This window comes from Globicephala melas, chromosome 5 (genome assembly GCF_963455315.2).
Source record: "Globicephala melas chromosome 5, mGloMel1.2, whole genome shotgun sequence".
NCBI lineage: Eukaryota > Metazoa > Chordata > Mammalia > Artiodactyla > Delphinidae > Globicephala > Globicephala melas.
Window position 1 is genome coordinate 87,578,787 of NC_083318.1, and position 15,742 is coordinate 87,594,528.

Here is a 15,742-nt window from a genome sequence, read left to right on the forward strand (position 1 = left end):
GCTGGAGGTGTCTGGACGGGCAAATTTAACTCTCATTTCCCACTAGGGAGAGGAATTAACCAAAGGCTCAGCGTGCCATGCTGGAACCACACTAGGGTCTGAAGGAATCCTGCGGTGTTGCGGACAGCTCACAAGAAAGCGAGTTGAAGAAAGGAGCTCAGGGGCACTGTCATTCACAAACCTGCAGAGTTATAAATGACAGCTATCGTCCAAAAATATATTGAAGTAAGGCTGCCAAGAGGACGTGAAAGCGGGGCAGAATTGCAGGAAACCGATTTCAGGAGGTAGACTGGAATTGCATGTAAAGCATAGGAAAAGAGGCAGAACGTCCACAATGATGCACTTGGCCAAAAAGGGCGTATGCGTTTTTTCCTGAATATATTCAGGAAAAAACGCATACGCCCTTTTTGGCCAACCAAGCAAGCTTGCAAAGGAAATCTGCACTACAATGAAGTCTCACTGCCCCCCGGTCAAAAGGGCCATCTGAAAAAAGTGTAAAATCCAGAAAGGCAGGACAGGCCATGGAGAACTGGGAGCCTTGTTATGCTCATGGGCGGGATGTAAATTGCCAACAGCCACTCTGGAGAAGTGTATGGTGTTTCCTGAAACATCTAAAAAACAAAGCAACAGAGCCTAGGGCACTTCCACTTATGGTCCTATAGCTTAGGGAAATTAAAATCAAAAAGACACAGCCACCCCAAAGTTTGGGACAGGCTCTGTTTACAAGAACCTCGTTTACGGTACAAGTTCAATATCACAGAAAGCGAAAAATTGATAAAGAATTTGTGGTGCTTACGTACAACGCAATATAACTCAGCAATGAAATCTATGTCATCAGGCCCATAGCAGCATAATGAGTGGATTCAGGTACGATGATTCTAACTGAAATAAGTCACACAGAAAAAGAAACAACATAAGATGTCACTACTACACGGAATGTAAACTTGGCTACACAGGAACTGAATTACAAAACAGAACAGGGTCTCAAATGTAGAAAACCAACTTATGCTTGCTTAAGGGGAAAGGTGAGTTGGGGTGCTGCATAAAACCAGAGATTGAAATGAGCACAGATACCATTCCATAAGCCAAATATGTAATAGACAAGAGCTACTCCTTGCTCAACAAAGTGGACTCTACACCCCATATTAAATGCCTAAGAGTATACCTGACTAATAAGAATCTTAAAACCTATGGATTTATATGTCTCTGAAAGAGAATCAAGCGTGTGTACAGCGGCATAAATGCAGCAGTTATAGGATTGGTGAGGTTCGGTGAACACATGCAGACCCTTTGAAGTCATATTGCATGGTACCCATTCCATGGGTCTCAACTCTCCAGGTTTAAGGGATTCTTCCTTCAGCTAAAACATGCATGTGGAACCCAGAGTATGATCCACCGTGTGATCGGGAAACGTGTTCAAAGGTGTCTCAGTTTTCGTCCCCTGGTACTCGGGTGCAACATTCCAGACGCTTTACTAACACTCTCCCCACTTGGAGAGTCAGTGCCTTTAACCTCCTGTTTGGCCCAGTTTGCAATTTCTGCGGAAAATGAACAGGAATAGGGAGAACCAATGAGAGACTAGCTGGAGGTGTCTGGACGGGCAAATTTAACTCTCATTTCCCACCAGGAAGAGGAATTAACCAAAGGCTCAGCGTGCCATGCCGGAACCACACTAAGGCCTGAAACGATGCTGCGGTGTTGCGGCCAGCTCACAAGAAAGCGAGTTGAAGAAAGGAGCTCAGGGGTACTGTAATTCACAAACCTGCAGAGTTATAAATGACAGCTATCGTCCAAAAATATATTGAAGTAAGTCTGCCAAGAAGACTTGAAAGTGCGGCAGAATTGCAGGAAACCGATTTCAGGAGGTAGACTGGAATTGCATGTAAAGCATAGGAAAAGAGGCAGAACGTCCACAATGATGCACTTGGCCAAAAAGGGCATATGCGTTTTTTCGTCAGGAAATAACGCATACGCCCTTTTTGGCCAACCAAGCAAGCTTGCAAAGGAAATCTGCACTACAATGAAGTCTCACTGCCCCCCCCCGTCAAAAGGGCCATCTGAAAAAAGTGTAAAATCCAGAAAGGCAGGACAGGCCATGGAGAACTGGGAGCCTTGTTATGCTGATGTGCGGGATGTAAATTGCCAACAGCCACTCTGGAGAAGTGTATGGTGTTTCCAGAAACATCTAAAAAACAAAGCAACAGAGCCTAGGGCACTTCCACTTATGGTCCTATAGCTTAGGGAAATTAAAATCAAAAACACACAGCCACCCCAAAGTTTGGGACGGCTCTGTTTACAAGAACCTCGTTTACAGTACAAGTTCAATATCACAGAAAGTGAAAAATGGATAAAGAAGTTGTGGGACTTACGTACAATGCAATATCACTCAGCAATGAAATCTATGTCATCAGGCCCATAGCAGCATAATGAGTGGATTCAGGTACGATGATTCTAAGTGAAATAAGTCACACAGAAAATGAAACATCATAAGATATCACTACTACACGGCATGTAAACTTGGCTACACAGGAACTGAATTACAAAACAGAACAGGGTCTCAAACGTAGAAAACCACCTTATGCTTGCTTAAGGCGAAAGGTGAGTTGGGGTGCTGCATAAAACCAGAGATTGAAATTAGCACAGATACCGTTCCATAAGGCAAATATGTAATAGACAAGAGTTGCTCCTTGCTCAACGAAGTGGACTCTACACCCCATATTAAACACCTAAGAATATACCTGACTAGTAAGAATCTTAAAACCTATGGATTGATATGTCTCTGAAAGAGCATCAAGCGTGTGTACAGCGGCATAAATGCAGCAGTGATAGGATTGGTGAGGTTCGGTGAGCAAATGCAGACCCTTTGAAGTCATATTGCATGGTACCCATTCCATGGGTCTCAACTCTCCAGGTTTAAGGGATTCTTACTTCAGCTAAAACATGCATGTGGAACCCAGAGTATGATCAACCATGTGATCGGGAAACGTGTTCAAAGGTGTCTCAGTTTTCGTCCCCTGGTACTCGGGTGCAACATTCCAGACGCTTTACTAACACTCTCCCCACTTGGAGAGTCAGTGCCTTTAACCTCCTGTTTGGCCCAGTTTGCAATTTCTGCGGAATATGAACAGGAATAAGGAGAACCAATGAGAGACTATCTGTAGGTGTCTGGACGGGCAAATTTAACTCTCATTTCCCACCAGGAAGACGAATGAACCAAAGGCTCCGCATGCCATGCTGGGTCCAGATTAGTACCTGAAGAGATCCTGCAGTTTTGCGGCCAGCTCACAAGAAAGCGAGTTGAAGAAAGGAGCTCAGGGGCACTGTAATTCACAAACCTGCTGAGTTATAAATGACAGCTATCATCCAAAATTATACTGAAGTAAGGCTGCGAAGAGGACTTGAATGCGGGGCACAATTGCTGGAAACCGATTTCAGAAGGTACACGGGAGTCGCTCTTAAAGCATAGGAAAAGAGACAGAACTTGGAAAATAATGCACTTGGCAAAAAAGGGCATATGTGTTTTATCCAGAGCTCTCATAACCGAGGGGAGGAGATTCCCAGCAGGCCCCAACTGCCACCTGAGTGCTCACGTTGCCAAGGCAACGTGAGCAAGCCAGGCATGAGTTACCTCACAGCAGAGGTCCCACCTCACAGAAGGGTGAGAAACCCAGCCAATATCAGACTCTCACCAGAGGGCCCACATCACCAAGGGGATGGGAACCAGGCAGGAGTGTCTTCACACCAGTGGGGCCACATCAGCAAAAGGTGACGTACTCAGCACATGTGTCCTCCTCAAACCAGAGGACCCACATCACCAAGGGCCTCGGAGTGAGGCAGGCAGGAGTAGCCTCACAACACTGGGCCCATAGAATAAAAAAGTGAGGAATCCAGCAGTTGGAACCTCCCAGCAGGCGGCCCAGAGCACCGAAGCTATGGGATCCAGGCCACAGTGAACTCACAGAAGAGGGCCCATGTCATGAAACTGAGCAACCCAGCCATTGGGACCTCAGAACAGGAGGCCCACATCCCCATGGGGATATAAATCTGGTAGGAGTGTCCTCGCACCACTGAGAACGTGTCAGAAAATTTTGGGAGACCTGCAATTAGGGCCTGACACCAGAGGACCCTCATCACCAAGGGAAGGAGGCTCCCAGCAGGCTCCAACTGCCACCAGAGGGCTGACGTCACCAAGGCAATGTGTGCCAACCAGGCACGAATGACCTCACAGCAGAGGGCCCACCTCAGAGAAGTGTGACGAACCCAGTCAGGATCAGACTTGCACCAGAGGGCCCACATCACCAAATGGATTGGAACCAGGCAGGAGTGTCCTCACATGAGTAGGGCCACATCATCTAAAGGTGAGGAACCCAGAACATGTGGCTTCAAACCATAGGACACCCATCACCAAGGGGCTGGGAGTGAGGCAGGCAGGAGGAGCCTCACAACAGAGGGCCCAAAAATAAGAAAGGTGAGGAATCCAGCAGTTGGAACCTCCCAGCAGGCGGCCCAGAGCACAGAGGCTAGGGGATCCAAGCCAGAGTGAACTAACACCAGACAGCCCACATCATGAAACTGTGAGCAACCCAGACATTGGGACCTCAGAGCAGAAGGCCCACATCCCCATGGTGATGGGAACATGACAGGAGTGTCCTGGCATCACTGGGCTCACACCAGAAAACGTGGGGTGTTCAGAAGTTAGGGCCTGACGCTAGAGGTCACTCATCACCAAGGGGAGGAGGCTCCCAGCAGGCTCCAGCTGCCACCAGAGGGCCAACGTCACCAAGGCGATGTGTGCCAGCCCGGCAGGAGTGACCTCACAGCAGAGGGCCCACCTCACAGAAGGGTGAGGAACACAGCCAGGATCAGACTCTCACCAGAGGACCCACATCGCCAAGGGGATGGGAACCAGGCAGGAGTGTCCCCACACCAGTGGGACAACATCATCGAAAGGTGAGGATCCCAGCACATGTAGCCTCAAACCAGAGGAACCACATCACCAAGGGTTTCGGAATGAGGCTGGCAGGACTGGCCTCACAACACAGGGTCCATAGAATATAAAAGTTGAGGAATCCAGCAGTTGGAACCTCCCAGCAAGTGGCCCAGAGCACCGAGGCTATGGGATCCAGGCCACAGTGAACTCACAGCAGAGGGCCCACATCATGAACCTGTGAGCAGCCCAGCCGTTGGGACCTCAGAACAGAAGGCCCACATCCCCATTGGGATGGGAACCTGGCAGGAGTGGCTTCGCACCACTTAGCACATATCAGAAAATGTTAGGAGCCCAGCAGTTAGGGCCCGACACCAGGGGCCCCTCATAACTGAGGGGAGGAGACTCCCAGCAGGTTCCAACTGCCAACAGATGGCCCACGTCTACAAGGTGGCATGCGCCAGCCAGGCAGTAGCGACCTCACAGCAGAGGGCCTATCTCACAGAAGGGTGAGGAACCGAGGTAGGATGAGACTCTTGCCAGAGGGCCCACAACACCAAGGGGATGGGAACCAGTCAGGACTGTCCTCCCACCAGTGGGGCCACATCATAGAAAGGTGAGGAACCCAGCACATGCGGCCTCATATCAGAGGACATACATCACAAAGGGGATGGGAGTGAGGCAGGTAGGAGTAGCCTAAAAACAGAGGGCCCAAAGAATAAAAAAGGTGAGGAATCCAGCATTTGGAACCTCCCAGCAGGCGGCCGAGAGCACAGAAGCTATGGGATGCAGGCAGGAGTGAACTAACAGCAGAGAGTCCACATCATGAAACTGTGAGCAACCCAGGCGTTGGGACCTCAGAGCAGAAAGCCCACATCCCCATGGGGATGGGAACCTGACAGGAGTGTCCTGGCATCACTGGGCTCACATCAGAAAACGTGGGGAGCCCAGCAGTTAGGGCCTGATGCTAGAGGGCCGTCATCACCGAGGGCAGGAGGCTCCCAGCAGGTTCCATGTGCCAACAGAGGGCCCACGTCGCCAAGGTGATGTGTGCAAGTCAGGCAGGATTGACCTCACAGCAGAGGGCCTACCTCACAGAAGAGTGAGGAACCCAGCCAGGATAAGACTGTCACCAGAAGGCCCACATCACCAAGGGGATGGGAACCAGGCAGGAGTGTCCTCACACCAGTGGGGCCACATCATTGAAAGTTGCGGAACCCAGCACATGTGGCCTCAAACCAGAGGACCCACATCACGAAGGGGTTGCGAGTGAGGCAGGCAGGAGGAACATCGCAACACAGGACCCATAGAATACAAAAGTTGAGGAATCGAGCAGTTGGAACCTTCCAGCAGGCGGCCCAGAGCACAGAGGCTATGGCATCCAGGCCAGAGTGAACTAACAGCAGAGAGCCCACATCATGAAACTGTGAACAACCCAGCCATTGGGACCTCAGAGCAGAAGGCCCACATCCCAATGGGGATGTGAACCTGGATGGAGTGTCTTCGAACCACTGGGCGCACATCACAAAATGTGGGGAGCCCAGCCGTTAGGGCCTGACGCCAGAGGGCCCTCATCACCGAGGGGAGGAGACTCCCAGCAGGCTCCAAGTGCCACCAGAGGGCTCATGTCCACAAGACGAGGTGAGCAAGCCAGGCAGGAGTGACCTCACAGCAGACGGCCCACCTCACAGAAGGGTGAGGAACCCAGCCAGGATCAGACTCTCAACAGAGGGCCCACATCATCAAGGGGATGTGAACCAGGCAGGAGTCTCCTAAGACCATTGGTCCCACATCATCGAAAGGTGAGGAACCCAGCACATGTGGCCTCAAACCAGAGGACACACATCACGAAGGGGCTGGGAGTGAGGCAGGCAGGAGGATACTCACAACAGAGGGCCTAAAAAATTTAAAAAAGTGAGGAATCCAGCCGTTGGAACCTCCCAGCAGGCGGCCAAGAGCACAGAGGCTATGGGATCCAGGCCACAGTGAACTAACACCAGAGAGCCCACATCATGAAACTGTGATCAACCCAGCCGTTGGAACCTCAGAGCAGAAGGCCCACATCCCCATGGAGATGGGAACCTAAGAGGAGTGCCCGAGCATCACTGGGCTCACTAAGAAAAGTTGGGGAGCCCAGCAGTTAGGGCCTGACGTCAGAGGGCCCTCATCACAGAGGGGAGGAGGCTCCCAGCAGGGTCCAAGTGCCACCAGAGGGCTCATGTCAACAAGGCGAGGTGAGCAAGCCAGGCAAGAGTTACCTGACAGTAGAGGGCCCACCTCACAGATGGGTGAGGAACCCAGCCAGGATCAGACTCTCACCAGAGGGCCCACATCACAAAGGGGATGGGAACCAGTCAGGATTATCCTCACACCAGTGGGGCCTCAACATCTTAAGGTGAGGAAGCCAGCACATGTGTCCTCAAACCAGAGGACCCACATCACCAAGGGCCTTGGAGTGAGGCAGGCAGGAGTAGCCTCACAACACAGGGCACATAATATAAAAAACGTGAGGATTCCAGCATTTAGACCTTCCAGCAGGCGGCTCAGAACACCGAGGCTATGGGATCCAGGCCTCTGTGAACTAACACCAGAGAGCCCACATCATGAAACTGTGAACAACCCAGCCGTTGGGACCTCAGAGCAGAAGGCCCACATCCCCATGGAGATGGGATCCTAAGAGGAGTGCCCAAGCATCATTGGGCTCACTAAGAAAAGTTGGTGAGCCCAGCAGTTAGGGCCTGACGCAAGAGGGCCCTCATCACCGGGGGGAGGAGATTCCCAGCACGCTCCAACTGCCACCACAGAGCTGACTTCACCAAGGCAATGTGTGCCAGCCATGCAGGAGTGACCTATCAGCAGAGGGTCTCCCTCACAGAAGGGTGAGGAGCACAGCCAGGAACAGACTCTCACCAGGGGGTCCACATAACCACGTGGATGAGAACCAGGCAGGAGTGTCCTCACACTAGTGGGGCCACATCATCGAAAGGTGAGGAACCCAGCAAAGGTGGCCACAAACCAGAGGACCCACATCACCAAGGGGTTGAGAGTGAGGTAGGCGTCTGGACGGGCATATTTAACACTCATTTCCCACCAGGAAGAGGAATTAACCAAAGGCTCAGCGTGCCCTGCCAGAAGCAGATTAGGGCCTGAAGCAGTCTTGCGGGTTTGCGGCCAGCTCACAAGAAAGCGAGTTGAAGAAAGGAGCTCAGGGGCCCTGTAATTCACAAACCTGCAGAGTTATAAATGACAGATAACGTCCAAAAATATATTGAAGTAAGGCTGCGAAGAGGACTTGAAAGCGGGGCAGAATTTCAGGAAACCGATTTCAGGAGGTAGAGTGGATTTGCATTTAAAGCATAGGAAAAGAGGCAGAACATCGACAATGATGCACTTGGCAAAAAAGGGCGTATGAGTTTGTTCCTGAATATATTCAGGAAAAAACACATACGCCCTTTTTGGCAAACCAAGCAAGCTTGCAAAGGAAATCTGCACTACAATGAAGTCTCACTGCCCCCCAGTCAAAAGGGCCATCTGAAAAATGTGTAAAATCCAGAAAGGCAGGACAGGCCATGGAGAACTGGGAGCCTTGTTATGCTGATGGGCGGGATGTAAATTGCCAACAGCCACTCTGGAGAAGTGTATGGTGTTTCCTGAAACATCTAAAAAACAAAGCAACAGAGCCTAGGGCACTTCCACTTATGGTCCTATATCTTCAGGAAATTAAAATCAAAAAGACACAGCCACCCCAAAATTTGGGACTGCTCTGTTTACAAGAACCTCGTTTTCGGTACAAGTTCAATATCACAGAAAGTGAAAAATGGATAAAGAAGTTGTGGTACTTACGTACAATGCAATATCACTCAGCAATGAAATCTATGTCATCAGGCCCATAGCAGCATAATGAGTGGATTCAGGTACGATGATTCTAAGTGAAATAAATCACACAGAAAACGAAACATCATAAGATATCACTACTACACGGAATGTAAACTTGGCTACACAGGAACTGAATTACAAAACAGAACAGGGTCTCAAATGTAGAAAACCAACTTATGCTTGCTTAAGGGGAAAGGTGAGTTGGGGTGCTGCATAAAACCAGAGATTGAAGTTAGCACAGATACCGTTCCATAAGCCAAATATGTAATAGACAAGAGCTACTCCTTGCTCAACGAAGTGGACTCTACACCCCATATTAAACGCCTAAGAATATACCTGTCTAGTAAGAATCTTAAAACGTATGGATTTCTATGTCTCCGAAAGAGAATCAAGCGTGTGTACAGCGGCATAAAGGCAGCAGTGATAGGATTGTTGACGTTCGGTGAGCAAATGCAGACCCTTTGAAGTCATATTGCATGGTACCCATTCCATGGGTTTCAACACTCTAGGTTTAAGGGATTCTTCCTTCAGCTAAAATATGCATGTGGAACCCAGAGTATGATCCACCGTGTGATCGGGAAACGTGTTCAAATGTGTCTCAGGTTTCGTCCCCTGGTACTCGGGTGCAACATTCCAGACGCTTTACTAACATTCTCCCCACTTGGAGAGTCAGTGCCTTTAACCTCCTGTTTGGCCCAGTTTGCAATTTCTGCGGAAGATGAACAGGAATAGGGAGAACCAATGAGAGACTAGCTGGAGGTGTCTGGACGGGCAAATTTAACTCTCATTTCCCACCAGGAAGAGGAATTATCAAAAGGCTCAGCATGCCATGCCGGAAACACACTAGGGCCTGAAGCAAGGCTGCGGTGTTGCGGCCAGCTCACAAGAAAGCGAGTTGAAGAAAGGGGCTCAGGGGCACTGTAATTCACACACCTGCAGAGTTATAAATGACAGCTATCGTCCAAAAATATATTGAAGTAAGGCTGCCAAGAGGACTTGAAAGCGGGGCAGAATTGCAGGAAACCGATTTCAGGAGGTAGACTGGAATTGCATGTAAAGCATAGGAAAAGAGGCAGAACGTCCACAATGATGCACTTGGCCAAAAAGGGCGTATGCGTTTTTTCCTGAATATATTCAGGAAAAAACGCATACGCCCTTTTTGGCCAACCAAGCAAGCTTGCAAAGGAAATCTGCACTACAATGAAGTCTCACTGCCCCCCAGCCAAAAGGGCCACCTGAAAAATGTGTAAAATCCAGAAAGGCAGGACAGGCCATGGAGAACTGGGAGCCTTGTTATGCTGATGGGCGGGATGTAATTGCCAACAGCCACTCTGGAGAAGTGTATGGTGTTTCCTGAAACATCTAAAAAACAAAGCAACAGAGCCTAGGGCACTTCCACTTATGGTCCTATAGCTTAGCGAAATTAAAATCAAAAAGACACAGCCACCCCAAAGTTTGGGACGGCTCTGTTTACAAGAACCTCGTTTACGGTACAAGTTCAATATCACAGAAAGTGAAAAATGGATAAAGAATTTGTAGTACTTACGTACAATGCAATATCACTCAGCAATGAAATCTATGTCATCAGGCCGGTAGCAGCATAATGAGTGGATTCAGGTACGATGATTCTAAGTGAAATAAGTCACACAGAAAAAGAAACATCATAAGTTATCACTACTACACGGAATGTAAACTTGGCTACCCAGGAACTGAATTACAAAACAGAACAGGGTCTCAAATGTAGAAAACCAACTTATGCTTGCTTAAGGGGAAAGGTGAGTTGGGGTGCTGCATAAAACCAGAGATTGAAATTAGCACAGATACCGTTCCATAAGCCAAATATGTAATAGACAAGAGCTACTCTTTGCTCAACCAAGTGGACTCAACACCCCATATTAAACGCCTAAGAATATACCTGCCTAGTAAGAATCTTAAAACCTATGGATTTCTATGTCTCCGAAAGAGAATCAAGCGTGTGTACAGCGGCATAAACCCAGCAGTGATAGGATTGTTGAGGTTCGGTGAGCAAATGCAGACCCTTTGAAGTCATGTTGCATGGTACCCATTCCATGGGTCTCAAGTCTCCAGGTTTAAGGGAGTCTTCCTTCAGCTAAAACATGCATGTGGAACCCAGAGTATGATCCACCGTGTGATCGGGAAACGTGTTCAAATGTGTCTCAGTTTTCGTTCCCAGGTACTCGGGTGCAACATTCCAGACGCTTTACTAACACTCTCCCCACTTGGAGAGTCAGTGCCTTTAACTTCCTGTTTGGCCCAGTTTGCAATTTCTGCGGAAAATGAACAGGAATAGGGAGAACCAATGAGAGACTAGCTGGAGGTGTCTGGACGGGCAAATTTAACTCTCATTTCCCACCAGGAAGAGGAATTAACCAAAGGCTCAGCGTGCCATGCCGGAACCACACTAGGGCCTGAAGCAATCCTGCGGTGTTGCGGCCAGCTCACAAGAAAGCGAGTTGAAGAAAGGAGCTCAGGGGCACTGTCATTCACAAACGTGCAGAGTTATAAATGACAGCTATCGTCCAAAAATGTATTGAAGTAAGGCTGCCAAGAGGACTTGAAAGCGGGGCAGAATTGCAGGAAACCGATTTCAGGAGGTAGACTGGAATTGCATGTAAAGCATAGGAAAAGAGGCAGAACGTCCACAATGATGCACTTGGCCAAAAAGGGCGTATGCGTTTTTTCCTGAATATATTCAGGAAAAAACGCATACGCCCTTTTTGGCCAACCAAGCAAGCTTGCAAATGAAATCTGCACTACAATGAAGTCTCACTGCCCCCCAGTCAAAAGGGCCATCTGAAAAATGTGTAAAATCCAGAAAGGCAGGACAGGCCATGGAGAACTGGGAGCCTTGTTATGCTGATGGGCGGGATGTAAATTGCCAACAGCCACTCTGGAGAAGTGTATGGTGTTTCCTGAAACATCTAAAAAACAAAGCAACAGAGCCTAGGGCACTTCCACTTATGGTCCTATAGCTTAGCGAAATTAAAATCAAAAAGACACAGCCACCCCAAAGTTTGGGACGGCTCTGTTTACAAGAACCTCGTTTACGGTACAAGTTCAATATCACAGAAAGTGAAAAATGGATAAAGAATTTGTGGTACTTACGTACAATGCAATATCACTCAGCAATGAAATCTATGTCATCAGGCCCGTAGCAGCATAATGAGTGGATTCAGGTACGATGATTCTAAGTGAAATAAGTCACACAGAAAAAGAAACATCATAAGTTATCACTACTACACGGAATGTAAACTTGGCTACCCAGGAACTGAATTACAAAACAGAACAGGGTCTCAAATGTAGAAAACCAACTTATGCTTGCTTAAGGGGAAAGGTGAGTTGGGGTGCTGCATAAAACCAGAGATTGAAGTTAGCACAGATACCGTTCCATAAGCCAAATATGTAATAGACAAGAGCTACTCCTTGCTCAACGAAGTGGACTCTACACCCCATATTAAATGCCTAAGAATATACCTGACTAGTAAGAATCTTAAAACCTATGGATTTCTATGTCTCTGAAAGAGAATCAAGCGTGTGTACAGTGGCATAAATGCAGCAGTGATAGGTTTGATGAGGTTCAGTGAACACATGCAGACCCTATGAAGTCATATTGCATGGTACCCATTCCATGGGTCTCAACTCTCCAGGTTTAAGGGATTCTTCCTTCAGCTAAAACATGCATGTGGAACCCAGAGTATGATCCACCGTGTGATCGGGAAACGTGTTCAAATGTGACTCAGATTTCGTGCCCTGGTACTCGGGTGCAACATTCCAGACGCTTTACTAACACTCTCCCCACTTGGAGAGTCAGTGCCTTTAAACTCCTGTTTGGCCCAGTTTGCAATTTCTGTGGAAAATGAACAGGAATAGGGAGAACCAATGAGAGACTAGCTGGAGGTGTCTGGACGGGCAAATTTAACTCTCATTTCCCACCAGGAAGAGGAATTAACCAAAGGCTCAGTGTGCCATGCCGGAACCACACTAGGGCCTGAAGTAATCCTGCGGTGTTGCGGCCAGCTCACAAGAAAGCGAGTTGAAGAAAGGAGCTCAGGGGCACTGTCATTCACAAACCTGCAGAGTTATAAATGACAGCTATCGTCCAAAAATATATTGAAGTAAGGCTGCCAAGAGGACTTGAAAGCGGGGCAGAATTGCAGGAAACCGATTTCAGGAGGTAGACTGGAATTGCATGTAAAGCATAGGAAAAGAGGCAGAACGTCCACAATGATGCACTTGGCCAAAAAGGGCATATGCGTTTTTTCGTCAGGAAATAACGCATACGCCCTTTTTGGCCAACCAAGCAACCTTGCAAAGGAAATCTGCACTACAATGAAGTCTCACTGCCCCCCGGTCAAAAGGGCCATCTGAAAAACTGTAAAATCCAGAAAGGCAGGACAGGACATGGAGAACTGGGAGCCTTGTTATGCTGATGGGCGGGATGAAAATTGCCAACAGCCACTCTGGAGAAGTGTATGGTGTTTCCTGAAACATCTAAAAAACAAAGCAACAGAGCCTAGGGCACTTCCACTTATGGTCCTATAGCTTAGGGAAATTAAACTCAAAAAGACACAGCCACCCCAAAGTTTGGGACAGCTCTGTTTACAAGAACCTCGTTTACGGTACAAGTTCAATATCACAGAAAGCGAAAAATGGATAAAGAATTTGTGGTACTTACGTACAATGCAATATAACTCAGCAATGAAATCTATGTCATCAGGCCCATAGCAGCATAATGAGTGGATTCAGGTACGATGATTCTAAGTGAAATAAGTCACACAGAAAAAGAAACAACATAAGATATCACTACTACACGGAATGTAAACTTGGCTACACAGGAACTGAATTACAAAACAGAACAGGGTCTCAAATGTAGAAAACCAACTTATGCTTGCTTAAGGGGAAAGGTGAGTTGGGGTGCTGCATAAAACCAGAGATTGAAATTAGCACAGATACCGTTCCATAAGCCAAATATGTAATAGACAAGAGCTACTCCTTGCTCAACGAAGTGGACACTACACCCCATATTATACGCCTAAGAATATACCTGACTAGTAAGAATCTTAAAACCTATGGATTAATATTTCTCTGAAAGAGAATCAAGTGTGTGTACAGCGGCATAAACGCAGCAGTGATAGGATTGGTGAGGTTCGGTGAACACATGCAGACCCTTTGAAGTCATATTGCATGGTACCCATTCCATGGGTCTCAATTCTCCAGGTTTAAGGGATTCTTCCTTCAGCTAAAACATGCATGTGGAACCCAGAGTATGATCCACCGTGTGATCGGGAAACGTGTTCAAATGTGTCTCAGGTTTCGTCCCCTGGTACTCGGGTGCAACATTCCAGACGCTTTACTAACACTCTCCCCACTTGGAGAGTCAGTGCCTTTAACCTCCTGTTTGGCCCAGTTTGCAATTTCTGCGGAAAATGAACAGGAATAGGGAGAACCAATGAGAGACTAGCTGGAGGTGTCTGGACGGGCAAATTTAACTCTCATTTCCCACCAGGAAGAGGAAATAACCAAAGGCTCAGCGTGCCGTGACGGAACCACACGAGGGCCTGAAGCAATGCTGCGGTGTTGCGGCCAGCTCACAAGAAAGCGAGTTGAAGAAAGGAGCTCAGGGGCACTGTAATTCACAAACCTGCAGAGTTATAAATGACAGCTATCGTCCAAAAATATATTGAAGTAATGCTGCCAAGAGGACGTGAAAGCGGGGCAGAATTGCAGGAAACCGATTTCAGGAGGTAGACTGGAATTGCATGTAAAGCATAGGAAAAGAGGCAGAACGTCCACAATGATGCACTTGGCCAAAAAGGGCGTATGCGTTTTTTCCTCCGGAAAAAACGCATACGCCCTTTTTGGCCAACCAAGCAAGCTTGCAAAGGAAATCTGCACAACAATGAAGTCTCACTGCTCCCCGGTCAAAAGGGACATCTGAAAAAGGTGTAAAATCCAGAAAGCCAGGACAGGCCATGGAGAACTGGGAGCCTTGTTATGCTCATGGGCGGGATGTAAATTGCCAACAGCCACTCTGGAGAAGTGTATGGTGTTTCCTGAAACATCTAAAAAACAAAGTAACAGAGCCTAGGGCACTTCCACTTATGGTCCTATAGCTTAGGGAAATTAAAATCAAAAAGACACAGCCACCCCAAAGCTTGGGATAGCTCTGTTTACAAGAACCTCGTTTATGGTACAAGTTCAATATCGCAGAAAGCGAAAAATGGATAAAGAAGTTGTGGTACTTACGTACAATGCAATACCACTCAGCAATGAAATCTATGTCATCAGGCCCGTAGCAGCATAATGAGTGGATTCAGGTACGATGATTCTAAGTGAAATAAGTCACACAGAAAAAGAAACATCATAAGATATCACTACCACACGGAATGTAAACTTGGCTACACAAGAACTGAATTACAAAACAGAACAGGGTCTCAAATGTAGAAAACCAACTTATGCTTCCTTAAGGGGAAAGGTGAGTTGGGGTGCTGCATAAAACCAGAGATTGAAATTAGCACAGATACTGTTCCATAAGCCAAATATGTAATAGACAAGAGCTACTCCTTGCTCAATGAATTGGACTCAACACCCCATATTAAACGCCTAAGAATATACCTGACTAGTAAGAATCTTAAAACATATGGATTTATATGTCTCCGAAAGAGAATCACGCATGTGTATAGTGACATAAACGCAGCAGTGATAGGATTGGTGAGGATCGGTGAGCAAATGCAGACCCTTTGAAGTCATATTGCATGGTACCCATTTCATGGGTCTCAGCTCTCCAGGTTTAAGGGATTCTTCCTTCAGCTAAAACACGCATGTGGTACCCAGAGTATGATCCACCGTGTGATCGGGAAACGTGTTCAAATGTGACTGAGATTTCGTGCCCTGGTACTCGGGTGCAACATTCCAGAC